Below are 13,349 nucleotides of genomic sequence, written 5' to 3'. Positions count from 1 at the left end.
GCTGTCCACAAGGTTGAGGAGTGTTTCTAGGAGTTTCTGACCTTTCTTCCAAAAGGTCATTGGTGAGGTCACACTCTGATGTTGGTGGAGAAGGCCTGGCTCTCAGTCTCTGCTCTAATTCATCCCAGAGGTGTTCTGTGGGGTTCAGGTCAGGACTCTGCAGGCCAGTCCAGTTCATCCACACCAGACTCTGTCCTCCATGTCTTCATGGACCTTTCTTTGTGCTCTGGTGTACAGTCATGCTGGAAGAGGAACTCCAAAATGATCCCACAAGGTTGGGAGCTTGGAATTGTCCAAAATGTTTGGTATCCTGTGTCTTGGATGCAGCTGCTCGGCCATGAAACCCATTCCATGAAGCTCTCTGTGTTCTGGACTTAGACTGATCTGAAGGTCACATCCATCAACATGTATCCTGTCCAACCAGAGGACCGAACACACTGGATCATTGCTGCACTCAGTTTAAGAATGCCTACAAAGCTCGGTCACTACCGGCTTTTGGCAAATCGGACCATGCCGCCATTTTCCTCACACCAGAATATAAACAAAGGCTCGTTCAAGATTCCCCGGCGCAGAGGGCGGTGACGCGATGCTCCGCCCAATCAGAAGGAATGTTACAGGCGGCTCTTGATGACGTAGACTGGGACATGTTTGGCGCAAGTTCATCTGACGTCAGCAAGTTCACGGATGTAGCGCTAAGCTTTGTAAACATGCTAGCCGAACAAGCTACGACTACAATAACTATAAGCACATTCTCAAATCAGAAACCGTGGGTGGACAGATCAATCCGTGCAGCAATAAACAAAAGCACTGCTGCTTACAACGCCGGTCTTCTGTCGGGAAACATGAGCGAGTACAAAGCATCGTGCTATGCTCTCCGGCGCGCAGTAAGAGCCGCCAAACACAGATACAGGGAACGCATAGAGTCACATTTCCAGCTAAATGACTCCCGACACATGTGGCAAGGACTGAGGACCATCTGTGACTTTGGAAATGAATCCTCTGCAGTGGTGAGAGCAGATCCGTCGCTGGCTGACGAGCTAAACACTTTCTACGGCCGTTTTGAAAACAATCTAAGCAGTGTGAGTCTGCCGATCAGCGCGTCAGGAAGCAGCAGCCAGATCAGCGATCATCATGCGATCACCGTGACGGAAGACGAGGTTCGGAGGGCACTAAAGCGAGTGAATGCAAGGAAAGCAGCCGGACCTGATGGGATTTCTGGCCGTGTTCTGCGGTCCTGCACTGATCAGCTCGCTGGTTTGTATGCATCCATTTTTAATGAGTCTCTTGCTGCATCGGTGGTTCCCACCCCATTCAAAAAATCGGTCATCATCCCTGTGCCTAAGAACAATAAACCCTCTTGCCTGAATGACTATCGTCCAGTTGCCCTGACATCAATAGTCATGAAGGTCTTTGAAGGACTGGTTAAAAACGTCATCTGCTCCTCCATCCCAGATACTCTGGACCCTCTTCAGTTTGCCCATCGCCCAAACAGATCCACAGATGATGCCATTTCTCCCATCCTGCACTCTTCTCTCACACACATTGACAGCAATAACAGGAACTATGTAAGGCTGCTATTTATTGACTACAGCTCAGCTTTCAATAGCATAGTCCCCATAAAGCTAGCTTCCAAACTCATAGACCTCGGACTGAATTCTTCACTCTGCAAATGGATTCTGGATTTCCTCACCGGCAGACCTCAAGTGGTGAAACTGGGCCCGTACACCTCTAACTCCATCACCCTGAACGTAGGAGGCCCGCAGGGGTGTGTCCTGAGTCCCCTGCTTTACTCTCTCTACACACACGACTGCGTGTCTTCGCACAGCTCCACATCCATCATCAAATTTGCTGATGATACTGTGGTTCTGGGCCTCATTCACAACAACAACGAGACCGCATACTTGGATGAGGTAGAGAAATTGACATCATGGTGCCAGGACAACGGTCTCTCTCTGAATGTGAGCAAAACTAAAGAACTGATTGTGGACTTCAGGAAGAGAAAACAGCAGCCCTACACTCCTCTTATGATCAGCGGGACCCCTGTGGAGAGGGTGAGCAGCTTCAAGTACCTTGGTGTAAACATCTCGGAGGACCTGACTTGGACTACTCACATTCAAACACAGGTTGATAAAGCAAGGCAAAGACTGTACCATCTGCGACAGCTGAGGAAATTCAGGGTCTCACCAGCAATCCTGAAAACCTTCTACTCCGGTCCTATAGAAAGTGTATTGACTCAGTGTATCACAGTGTGGTATGGGAACAGCTCAAGCCAAGACTGCAAAGCCCTGCAGAGAGTTGTACGCGTAGCTGAGCGCATTTCAGGGTCTGCTCTCCCCTCTCTGCAGGACATCTACCTCAAACGCTGCAGAAGTAGAGCCGCAAAAATCATCAAAGACTCCACCCACCCCAGTAATCATATTTTCACTCTGCTGCCATCTGGTAAGCGCTACCGTAGCCTTATGGCAAAGACCGAGAGACTCAGGAGGAGTTTCTACCCCCAGGCCATCAGGCTCTTAAACTTTAACTCTAAACGTGTATCTTAATTATTTAAGTCTACAGTCCACATTCATGCACATTATTTTGCATTCTATATTTAATTCTAAAATACACTTTATTTTCTTATTTCATCTTTACATAGTTTTACTTATGTATATTATGTATATTTTACAGAAATATATTATGTACATTTTCTGTACTGTTTTCCTTAATTATTGCACTGTCCAGGGAGCGGACCTGGGTTACATTTCACTACTGGTTGTATTTGCTAAATATAACTTTGTATGTGACAAATAAAAGAATCTTGAATCTTGAATCTTGAATCACACGACGTCTGGAGCTCAGCAGCAACTGACTGCAGAGAGTTGGTGACCTCTTTGACCTTCAGTATCCTCTGACCCCTCTCCATCAGGTTACGTGGTCGACCACTTGGTGGCTGACTGCTGTTGTTCCCAAACTCTGATAGAGCTGACAGCTGACTGTGGGAGATTTAGGAGGACATCTCCTCTGGATTTGTTGTCCAGGTGGCGTCCTATGACAGTTCCAAGTTGGAATTCACTGACAGAGGAACATTCTGTCGCAAATGTTTGTAGAAAACAGTCTGCATGTCTGACTGATGATTTTATACACCTGTAGCCGAGTGGTTAGGACACCTGGTTCTGGTCATTTGGATGGGTACTTTTGGTAATGTAGTGTACATGAAGACTCATTTTCAAACAGTCTTGTTCACTGATGAGTGCCGTGCAACTCTAGATGGTCCATATAGATGGAGTAGTGGGATGTTGGTGCATGGTCACCATGTCATATCAAAGCTGCAATGTCAGGAAGGATGTATGTGGCAGAGTTGTGTTGTTAACTGGAATCATGGGAGATTGCTGGTCGTCCCCTTTAGGGTCCCTGAAGGTGTGAAAATGACCTCTGAAAAGTAGGTGGAGTTTTTGACTGACCACTTTCTTCCGTGGTACCAAAAGAAGAACCGTGCTTTCTGTAAACAAATCCTCTTCATGCATCTTCACCTGTGGCCAGGCTAAGTAATTAGGACACATGATTCATTTGGATGGATGAGCAAATCATTTTGGTAATTTAGTTTATGCATTTCCCTCTATTTTACAGGATTCTTGTCGACATTTATACTGGTGTGTGCCAGTGCTGGTTTGAATCGTTGGCAAGAAAGTTTAGTAGACGTCTACCATACCTGTGTTTTCATGCTCACGATAACACAGTACAACTGCTTTAATAATAACGTACTTGTGCACTGATCATTTCATTAAATCCTGAAATGTTGATCCAATGTTGTTGCTCACATTTTGTTGTCATAATTATGGAACCATGCTGCATTTTACTACCAAATAACTCTAGTTTACCAATCACCAATATGGGAGGTGAAGCTGATCTCCAATCTCTAAAAACTGTTGGAGTTTTTGGAACGCTAAGCCATCGGAAAATATTTTAAAATAAATGTTAGGGCTACTATTGGAAGATATTTGGTATGTCTTGGCTGTTTGCGTTTTAACTTTGTTGTATTTAAACATGATTCATGGCTGAACATGGAAGGTAATATTGAAGACTTTTAGTTTTTTTGCGATTAAAATAATCCAAAAAAGTAAGGTTTTACAAAAACTGCACACATGTTAGTTATTCATACACTAAAAACCGACATCTTTAAAAAAAGAGCACAGACCATGTGTATGAGTCTGCAATGAAACCCATGTGTGCAGTGAATTACCTGTGGCTAGTCTTCTGTGCACTGCTCAGTGATTGCTGAATCATGATTCAGCTGGGAGCCAGGCGCTACTCAGTGAACTCTTAGTCATGAATCATTGGCTACTCGTTCAGTGATTTGGTCGGATAAACTTCACAACCTGGGACTGCCTGCCTCTCTGTGCGTCTGGATCAGGGACTTTCTCACCAACAGGCCTCAAGTGGTGAGAATCGGGGACTCAACATCATCCACACTGATCCTGAACACAGGTACACCACAGGGCTGTGTCCTCAGCCCCGCCCTCTTCACTCTGTTCACCCATGACTGGTCTGCTATTCATCCCACAAACATGGTTGTAAAGTTTGCTGATGACACCACTGTAGTGGGTCTCATAGAACAACGATGAGACCCACTACAGAGAGGAGGTCCAGCACCTAACAGGACGGTGTGTCGACAACAACCTCATCCTAAACACCTCCAAGACCAAGGAGGTCATTTTGGACTTCAGAAGGTCCAGGAAGGTGGTACACCCCCCTCCTCATTCATGGGGAGATGGTGGAGCATGTGGACCACATCAAGTTCCTGGGGATCCACATCACATCCGACCTCACCTGGTCGCTGATACGTCCCACCTGATGAAGAAGGCTCAACAGAGACTCTTTTTCCTCAGGAAGCTTAAGGGGACTGAACTCTCAACACAAGTACTAGGAAACTTCCACAGAGCCACCATCGAGAGCATCCTCTGTCTGAGTGCCACGGTGTGGTACCGGAGCTGCACCGCTCAAAACAGGAAGGACTTGGCCCGGGTGGTGAAAACCGCACAAGAGATTGTGGGGGGACGTCTCCCACAACTCTACTCAGTGTACGACAGCCGGGTCCGACGGAAGGCTGGTCATATAAATGCAGACCCCGCCCACCCAGAAGGCTGATCATATAGCTGCAGACCCCGCCCACCCAGAAGGCTGATCATATACCTGCAGACCCCGCCCACCCAGAAGGCTGATCATATAGCTGCAGACCCCGCCCACCCAGAAGGGTGATCATATAGCTGCAGACCCCGCCCACCCAGAAGGCTGGTTGTATAATTGCAGACCCCGCCCACCCAGAAGGCTGGTTTTGTAACTGCAGACCCCGCCCACCCAGAAGGCTGGTTTTGTAACTGCAGACCCCGCCCACCCAGAAGGCTGGTTTTATAACTGCAGACCCCGCCCACCCAGAAGGGTGATCATATAGCTGCAGATCCCGCCCACCCAGAAGGCTGGTTGTATAATTGCAGACCCCGCCCACCCAGAAGACTGGTTTTGTAACTGCAGACCCCGCCCACCCAGAAGGCTGGTTTTGTAACTGCAGACCCCGCCCACCCAGAAGGCTGGTTTTATAACTGCAGACCCCGCCCACCCAGAAGGCTGGTCGTATAATTGCAGACCCCGCCCACCCAGAAGGCTGGTTTTATAACTGCAGACCCCGCCCACCCAGAAGGCTGGTCGTATAACTGCAGGCCCCGCCCACCCAGAAGGCTGGTTTTGTAACTGCAGACCCCGCCCACCCAGAAGGCTGGTTTTATAACTGCAGACCCCGCCCACCCAGAATGCTGGTCGTATAGGTGCAGATCCCGCCCACCTAGAAGGCTGTTCGTATAGCTGCAGACCCCGCCCATCCGGGACACCAACTATTTGTACATCTTCCCTCTGGAAAGAGACAAAGGAGCATCAGGACCCACATGAAGAGACTGAGGAACAGCTTCTTCCCCAGAGCTGTGAAGTCCATCCAACCCCCTCCCTCCCCCAGTCACTGTCAGGAGCCGGAGCCAGGGCGGGTTTGGTGGGTGTTTTCTCACTTCCGGTTTTGGGCTTTTATTTTGTTACTTCCTTTCAGGGCTCACTGTTTCACTAGGTAACTTCACCAGTCATCACCGGCACCTGTCTGCTCACCTGTTTGTCATTCCCATTTGTGTATTTAAACCCTGGTCTGTTTGTTTCTTGTCACTGGGTCGTTTTGTAAGTTCGCTTCAGTCATTTCAAGTACTATTGTGATTAAACCTTGTTTGCTTTTGAAGCTCTTTTCGCTGTCCTGCATTTGTGTCCCGACTCAACCTTGACATTACGACCCAGTCACCATGGACACAGCAGACGCGGAGAGCGCACGAGCCCAGAGCAGTGACCGGGATTGGATCATCAGTCAGCAGGAGGAGCAGCTGAACTGCCTTCGACGAGGGATGTTGGAGATGTCGGGGCGCCAGGAGCAGCAGCTGAGCTTAATCGGCAACCGCCTTGATGCCTTGGCTAGACAGATCCAGCAGCCGCTTCCATCTCATCCATCCCCTCCTGTGCCCGCCCCGGTGGTTCCGGTCCAGACGTCTTCCAGTTCGGGGATTCGACTGGCACGTCCTGAGAGATTTTCTGGCGACTCCGGGGACTGTCGAGCGTTCGTCACCCAGTGTGAACTTCACTTCGAGTTGCAGGCTGCTAAATTTCCCACGGACCGCTCCAAAGTGGCGTTCATCATCTCTCACCTCTCCGACAGAGCCGGAGCGTGGGCCACTGCGGAGTGGCAACGTGGGGGGGAGACCTGCTCATCACTCCCTGCCTTTCTAGAGGCATTTTCCCTGGTTTTTCAACATACGAAACCCGGCAGGGAGGCGGCGCGGGCGCTGATGCGGCTGACTCAGGGGGACCGCCGGGTGGCAGAGTATGCCATCGAGTTCCGGACTCTCGCTGCTGAGAGCGGGTGGAACCCCGCAGCGCTCACAGACGCGTTTTTGGAGGGATTATCGGAGGAGTTAAAGGACCATTTGGCTCCTTTGGAGTTGCCCTCTTCTCTGGAGCCGCTCATTGCTTTGGCCATTCGTATTGACAATCGGCTGCAGGACCGTCGGCGAGGTCGCCGCGAGGCGGGTGCCTCGTACAGGGTGTCCCCAGTTGACCATGGTCGTATTACCACTCACTCATCTTCTGTCACCTCCACAGCCGTTCCGGCAGCACCATCGGAGGAGCCCATGCAGCTAGGGCGTGGTCGGTTATCTCCCACTGAACGCAGACGGCGGATGGCGGCGGGTGAGTGTCTTTACTGTGGTCGGCGGGGTCATTTCTGTAAGGATTGCCCAAAAGCCTCTGCTCGTCCTTAAGAGTGGGCACATTGACGAGCGGGGGTCAAGCGCCCACTAGTGTTACATCCACTTCCTGTATTTTGAAGGGGCAAATTTTTTCTGAGGGTAAGGGGTTTTCCATTCAGGCGTTATTAGATTCTGGGTCCGAACGGAACCTTATGGATGCAGAGCTGGCCAGACAGATCGGTCTCAGGACCAGGTCCCTTTCCCATCCATTGAAGGTCATTTCCCTTAATGGTGAGTCAGTTGCTACTGTTAACCAAATTACTGAGCCCGTTCACCTCATTTTGTCTGGAAATCATCACGAGCACACAGAATTCTATCTTTTCGAGTCCTCCCATAATCCTGTAGTGTTAGGTTTTTCTTGGCTCCTTCTCCATAATCCCCATATAGATTGGCCTACTAACCGTATTGTGAGTTGGAGTGATGACTGTCATGGAGTCTGTCTGCGTTCAGCTCGGTATCCAGGGGCTGACTCCGCCGACCCGGTAGGGCAGCCGCCCTCACCTGACCTCTCCAGTGTTCCGCCTGAATACCGCGATCTGAGAGAGGTATTTTCTAAGTCGCGAGCTCTTTCCTTACCCCCACACAGGCCTTACGACTGCGCTATTGAACTGTTGCCTGGAGCCGCCCTTCCCAGGAGTCATCTCTACAGTCTATCTAAACCTGAGAGAGGGGCCATGGACCGGTACATCACTGACTCTCTCCGGGCGGGCCTCATAAGACCCTCCTCATCGCCTGTTGGAGCAGGTTTCTTTTTCGTGGGCAAGAAGGACGGGACGCTGCGTCCTTGTATTGATTTTCGGGGGCTCAACGCCATAACTATTAAAGACAGGTATCCCCTGCCTCTTATGAACTCCGCGTTCGAGTCTCTGCAGATGGCGCGGGTGTTCACCAAGTTGGACCTGCGAAATGCATACCATTTGGTGCGCATAAGGAAAGGCGATGAGTGGAAGACCGCTTTCACCACTCCCCTGGGACATTATGAATACCTAGTAATGCCTTTTGGACTTTCTAATGCTCCGGCGGTATTCCAGAGACTCATAAATGACGTGCTCCGAGATTACATACATCATTTTGTGTTTGTTTACCTTGACGACATTCTTGTTTTCTCCAGGAACCTCAACGAACATAGGCGGCATGTTCGCCTGGTCCTCCAGCGGCTCCTGGAGAACAAGTTGTTTGTCAAGGCTGAAAAATGTGAGTTCCACTCCCCCAGCGTGTCATTTTTGGGCTTTGTGATTGCTGAGGGGGAGGTTCGTCCGGAACCCGCCAAGATTAGTGCTGTGGTCAACTGGCCTACTCCAGAGTCCCGTAAGCAGTTACAGAGGTTCCTGGGGTTCGCCAATTACTTACGTCGCTTCATCCGTCATTATAGTTCAGTTGCGGCTCCACTTACTGGCTTGACCTCTACCTCATCCCCGTTTCGCTGGACTGAAGCCGCTGAGGCTGCTTTTTGTAAACTTAAACACCTGTTCACTACGGCGCCGGTGCTCGTTCAGCCGGATCCCTCCGTCCAATTTATTGTGGAGGTCGACGCCTCAGACGTGGGGGTTGGTGCGGTATTGTCCCAGCTACATAAGGAGGACAACAAACTGCACCCCTGTGCTTTTTTTTCCCGCAGGCTTACTCCTGCGGAGATGGGGTATGACGTCGGGGATAAAGAACTTTTGGCCATTAAACTGGCGCTGGAGGAGTGGAGGCATTGGTTAGAGGGGGCGGGTCAGCCTTTTGTGGTCTGGACGGATCATAAAAACTTGTCTTATATCCGGACCGCAAAACGGCTGAACCCAAGACAGGCACGGTGGTCACTTTTCTTTGCTCGTTTTGATTTTGTGGTGTCCTATCGCCCTGGCTCCAAGAACGTGAAACCTGATGCCCTTTCCCGACAGTCGGAGCCCTTAGTTGAGGTTCAGACCCCTCAGACGATAATACCCACCGCTTGTGTTCTGGGTGCTCTCTCCTGGCGGTTAGAGAAGGACATTAAGGACGCCCAGAACCACGAGCCAGACCCTGGGGGGGGTCCTCCTAACAGACTTTATGTCCCAAGGGCCATGAGGAGCCAGGCCCTCCAGTGGGCCCATGCTACACGGTTCACCTGTCATCCCGGAGTGCACAGGACTATCACCTTCTTGCGTCGCAGTTTCTGGTGGCCCGGTTTGGCTAGGGATGCCAAGGAATTTGTTTCGGCCTGTATGATCTGCGCCCAAAATAAGGTCAGCACTCAACCACCACCTGGGTTGTTACATCCCTTACCTGTCCCGAGTCGTCCTTGGTCACATGTAGCGTTGGATTTCGTCACGGGACTGCCTCCGTCCGCTGGCAAGACGGTGGTTATGACTGTGGTGGATCGTTTCTCTAAGGCAGCCCACTTCGTGCCTCTGAGGAAACTGCCGTCTGCCCCTGAAACAGCCAGGCTCATTGTCGTACATGTGTTCAGACTACATGGAATACCAGTGGACATTGTTTCTGACCGTGGGCCACAGTTTGTGTCACAGGTTTGGAAGGCTTTCTGTGCGGCCTTTGGTCCCTCGGCCAGTCTCTCCTCAGGCTTCCATCCCCAGACTAACGGGCAGGCGGAGAGGACTAACCAGGACCTTGAGGTGGCCCTCCGGTGCGTCTGCTCCCGTCACCAGTCGTCATGGAGCACCCTCCTGCCCTGGGTGGAGTATGCCCATAATGCCTTGACGTCATCAGCTTCGGGTATGTCCCCGTTTGAGGGTTCCCTGGGCTACCAACCACCATTATTCCCTGAGCAGGAGAGGGAGGTGGCCGTGCCTTCGGTGCAACACCTTTACCGACGCTGTCGACGCATCTGGAGGGAGGCTCGTGCAGCACTCCTACGCTCGTCTGCAGCAAACAAGAGACTGGCTGATCGGCACCGGCTACCGGCACCCACCTACACGCCGGGTCAGTCGGTTCTCCTGTCCACCTCCAACATCAAGCTGCGGACGGAGTCAAGGAAACTCGCGCCCAAGTTCATCGGGCCATTTGTGGTGGAGAAGGTCATCAACCCTGTGGCAGTCCGCTTGCGTCTGCCACGAACCATGCGAGTGCATCCTGTGTTTCATGTTTCCCAGGTCAAGCCTTACATCACGAGTCCTCTCCAGCCCGCGCCCGCCCAACCACCACCACCCCGCATCATCGACGGTTTGCCCGCTTGGACGATCAAGCGCATTATGGACGTCAGACGTCGAGGTCGGGGCCTTCAATACCTGGTGGATTGGAAGGGTTATGGACCTGAGGAGAGGTCCTGGGAGCCTACGTCAAGGATCTTAGATAAGGGCATGCTTAAGGACTTCCACAAGCGGCACCCTGACAAGCCTGGTGGTGCGCCCAGAGGCGCCCCTTGAGGGAAGGGTATTGTCAGGAGCCGGAGCCAGGGCGGGTTTGGTGGGTGTTTTCTCACTTCCGGTTTTGGGCTTTTATTTTGTTACTTCCTTTCAGGGCTCACTGTTTCACTAGGTAACTTCACCAGTCATCACCGGCACCTGTCTGCTCACCTGTTTGTCATTCCCATTTGTGTATTTAAACCCTGGTCTGTTTGTTTCTTGTCACTGGGTCGTTTTGTAAGTTCGCTTCAGTCATTTCAAGTACTATTGTGATTAAACCTTGTTTGCTTTTGAAGCTCTTTTCGCTGTCCTGCATTTGTGTCCCGACTCAACCTTGACAGTCACACACTTGTGACCCCCCTCACAGACTTAACATAGCCCTCTAGCCCCCGTCAATACACTGTGACGTGCTCTGGCTGTACTTCAACATTAAATGCAATAACCATTCCTTTTTTTTACTGTACTGTCTTTCTGACTTTTATAGGTATTTATTAAAAAGAGCTTCTGGAAAATAAATTTGCTGTGCACTGCATAATGACAATAGAAGATTCTGATTCTGAGTTATAAGTCCTGATTCATGAATCAGTCCGGAGCGAGATACAGTTCAATGATCCAGTGAGCTCTGAGTCATAAATCAGAGGCTACGCGTTCATACGATTCAGCTCGTCTGGAGGTGAATTGTTCAGTGATTGGTCCAGAGTTACAGGTCCTGAATCGTACTTGTTCCTACGGTTCAGCTCAGACCCAGAGAGCTGGCTCTTAGCTCTTCGGGAAGAAGGGATGAGGAACTGCACCATGTTGTTAGCAGAGCAGTGTTGCTCAGGGCCAATGAGTGAGCCTTTTGTGTTGTGAGAGTTTTTACTTCTCAACAGAGAGGAAAAACTAGTGATGTCGCAATCTAAGCTGGATACTTTTCTACAAATGCAGGTAGTTAGTGGTGGAAGGAAATGAATCAGTTAATGAGTCGGTTGGGAAGATGAATCATGATTTTACAAGTCAGTAAAGCGACTTGTGAGTTTTGAACGATTCGTTCATGACTCGCACATCACTATTGTACAAAATGTATATTTCAGTCAGACAACTCATGCAGTACAGAAGATTTATTCCATATGTCTTTCAGTTTGGCTTAAGGCTTCGTTCAGATTCATAAAACAAAGATCTCCATAGAAAACTTTGGGTGTTAAACTAACCACCAAAACCAAAATGGAGATCAGCAAGAGTTTGAAGAGAAAGTGAATGTTAAGATCAGTATTATGTGTGATTAAGTCAGATGAAGTGTATTTAGGACGCATTCCATATTCAAACAGACAAGTATGACTGCTATGTGTGATGTGGCACCATTGACTGTTGGGCTGCTCCCGTTCGAGTACAATACCACGAAAGGAACACACTATCTAGTGAAACTGCTATGTGCAGTGATGAAAGTCTTCCGGGAATTCCCGGAAATCCGGGTTTTTGAGCAAACTGATCGTATCTTCTGGGAAATAAAGACCTGATCTCTACGGACAAATCGCTTCCCGGATGAAAAAAATGTATGAAATCGGCGAATTTTCGCTTTATTTTCTATATTTCTCCGTGGATTGCTTTCACTATGGGCGCAACTATCTTGTCTTCGTCTTCCCGGCCTATTGACCAATGACGGGACGTTTTAGTTGCTTTTGGATGAGAAAGCAACTAAAACTGATGCTTTGTTCCACCCATCGGGACGATCAGCATATATATATCACGTAACATATAGTACGCTTTTTGTGAGAAAAAGCGATCCAAATCGAGAAAAAAAAAGAGTTAAGGACTAAAACCTGGTTAATATGTATTGCTTTTGTAACTGACCATGGTTTAAAACATGCTTATACATTGTTTGAAATTGCCATTTATGTCAAATCTGTGAATGGTTTGTATGTACCGTTTGTAGTAGTTTGTTAAATCTGGTCTGGGATCTTCTTCTTTATTTCTTTGATCAGTGCCCCATTGACCAGGAGAACCCCCCCCCCCCCCCTCGTAGATGAAGAATTGATGTATTATGTTATAGAAAGATAGTTTAAAGCAGATCCCATATTTTGATGTAATTATAGTTTGAGAAAACAGTATTTCTAAAGCAGAAACATATACAAATAAATGAGGTACTTTCATTGAATATCATAGTATCATAGGACCAGCAAGTCCTTATTGGCAAGTCAAACAAGGGGTTTGAATGCCAAATCATGATGCTCCAATTAGTCTTAGTTTCTTGATTAAGAAGTGTATAACTAGCTGCCAGAATGTACCAGAATTCATCTAAGACCATGTATTTTTCAAAAATTTCGCTCCGCGCCCGCCATATCGCTTTAAAGAAAAGTTCAGGGATTATTTCCTTGCTTGACTCTCATCACTGTATGTGTGACCTGGCACCTTTGACTGTTGAGCCGCTCCCGTTCGAGTACAGCGCCACGAAGGGAACACACTATCTAGATAGAAGAGAAAAAGAGCCAGCAAATTGAACGTGGAGCCAATCCGTCAAGAAAGACGCTGTAGGTAACTATAAATTGAAACTGCCATGAGCCAAACCTATAAGACGACACGAAGCTTAACATCCAAAAATTCTACTGGGATACCATCGTACGAGCTTAAGTAACATCCATAAATATGACGCTTCCATCTGAAGTACAATGATACGAGCTTAACGGTCATAAATTAGATGCTTCCATTTGTCATATTATAATACAAGCTTAAGAAA

The 13,349-nt window shown here is 49.0% G+C and overlaps 1 protein-coding gene across 4 annotated transcripts in view; it reads left to right on the top strand.

Annotated features, from left to right (window-relative positions):
• cpne8 (copine 8) overlaps window positions 1-13,349 on the top strand; it is a 126,427-nt gene that overhangs the window by 21,417 nt on the left and 91,661 nt on the right. The window contains exon 1 of one of the 4 annotated variants that reach the window (XM_023952459.1): window positions 7,176-7,251. The exons of the other annotated variants lie outside the window; for them this stretch is intronic. The gene's annotated coding sequence lies outside the window, so the exon portion shown is untranslated. Of the gene's footprint in view, window positions 1-7,175; window positions 7,252-13,349 lie in introns of those variants that run through there. 4 annotated transcript variants of the gene reach the window in all.

This window comes from Oryzias latipes, chromosome 23 (genome assembly GCF_002234675.1).
Source record: "Oryzias latipes chromosome 23, ASM223467v1".
NCBI lineage: Eukaryota > Metazoa > Chordata > Actinopteri > Beloniformes > Adrianichthyidae > Oryzias > Oryzias latipes.
This window is presented reverse-complemented; position numbering and strand designations above follow the sequence as displayed.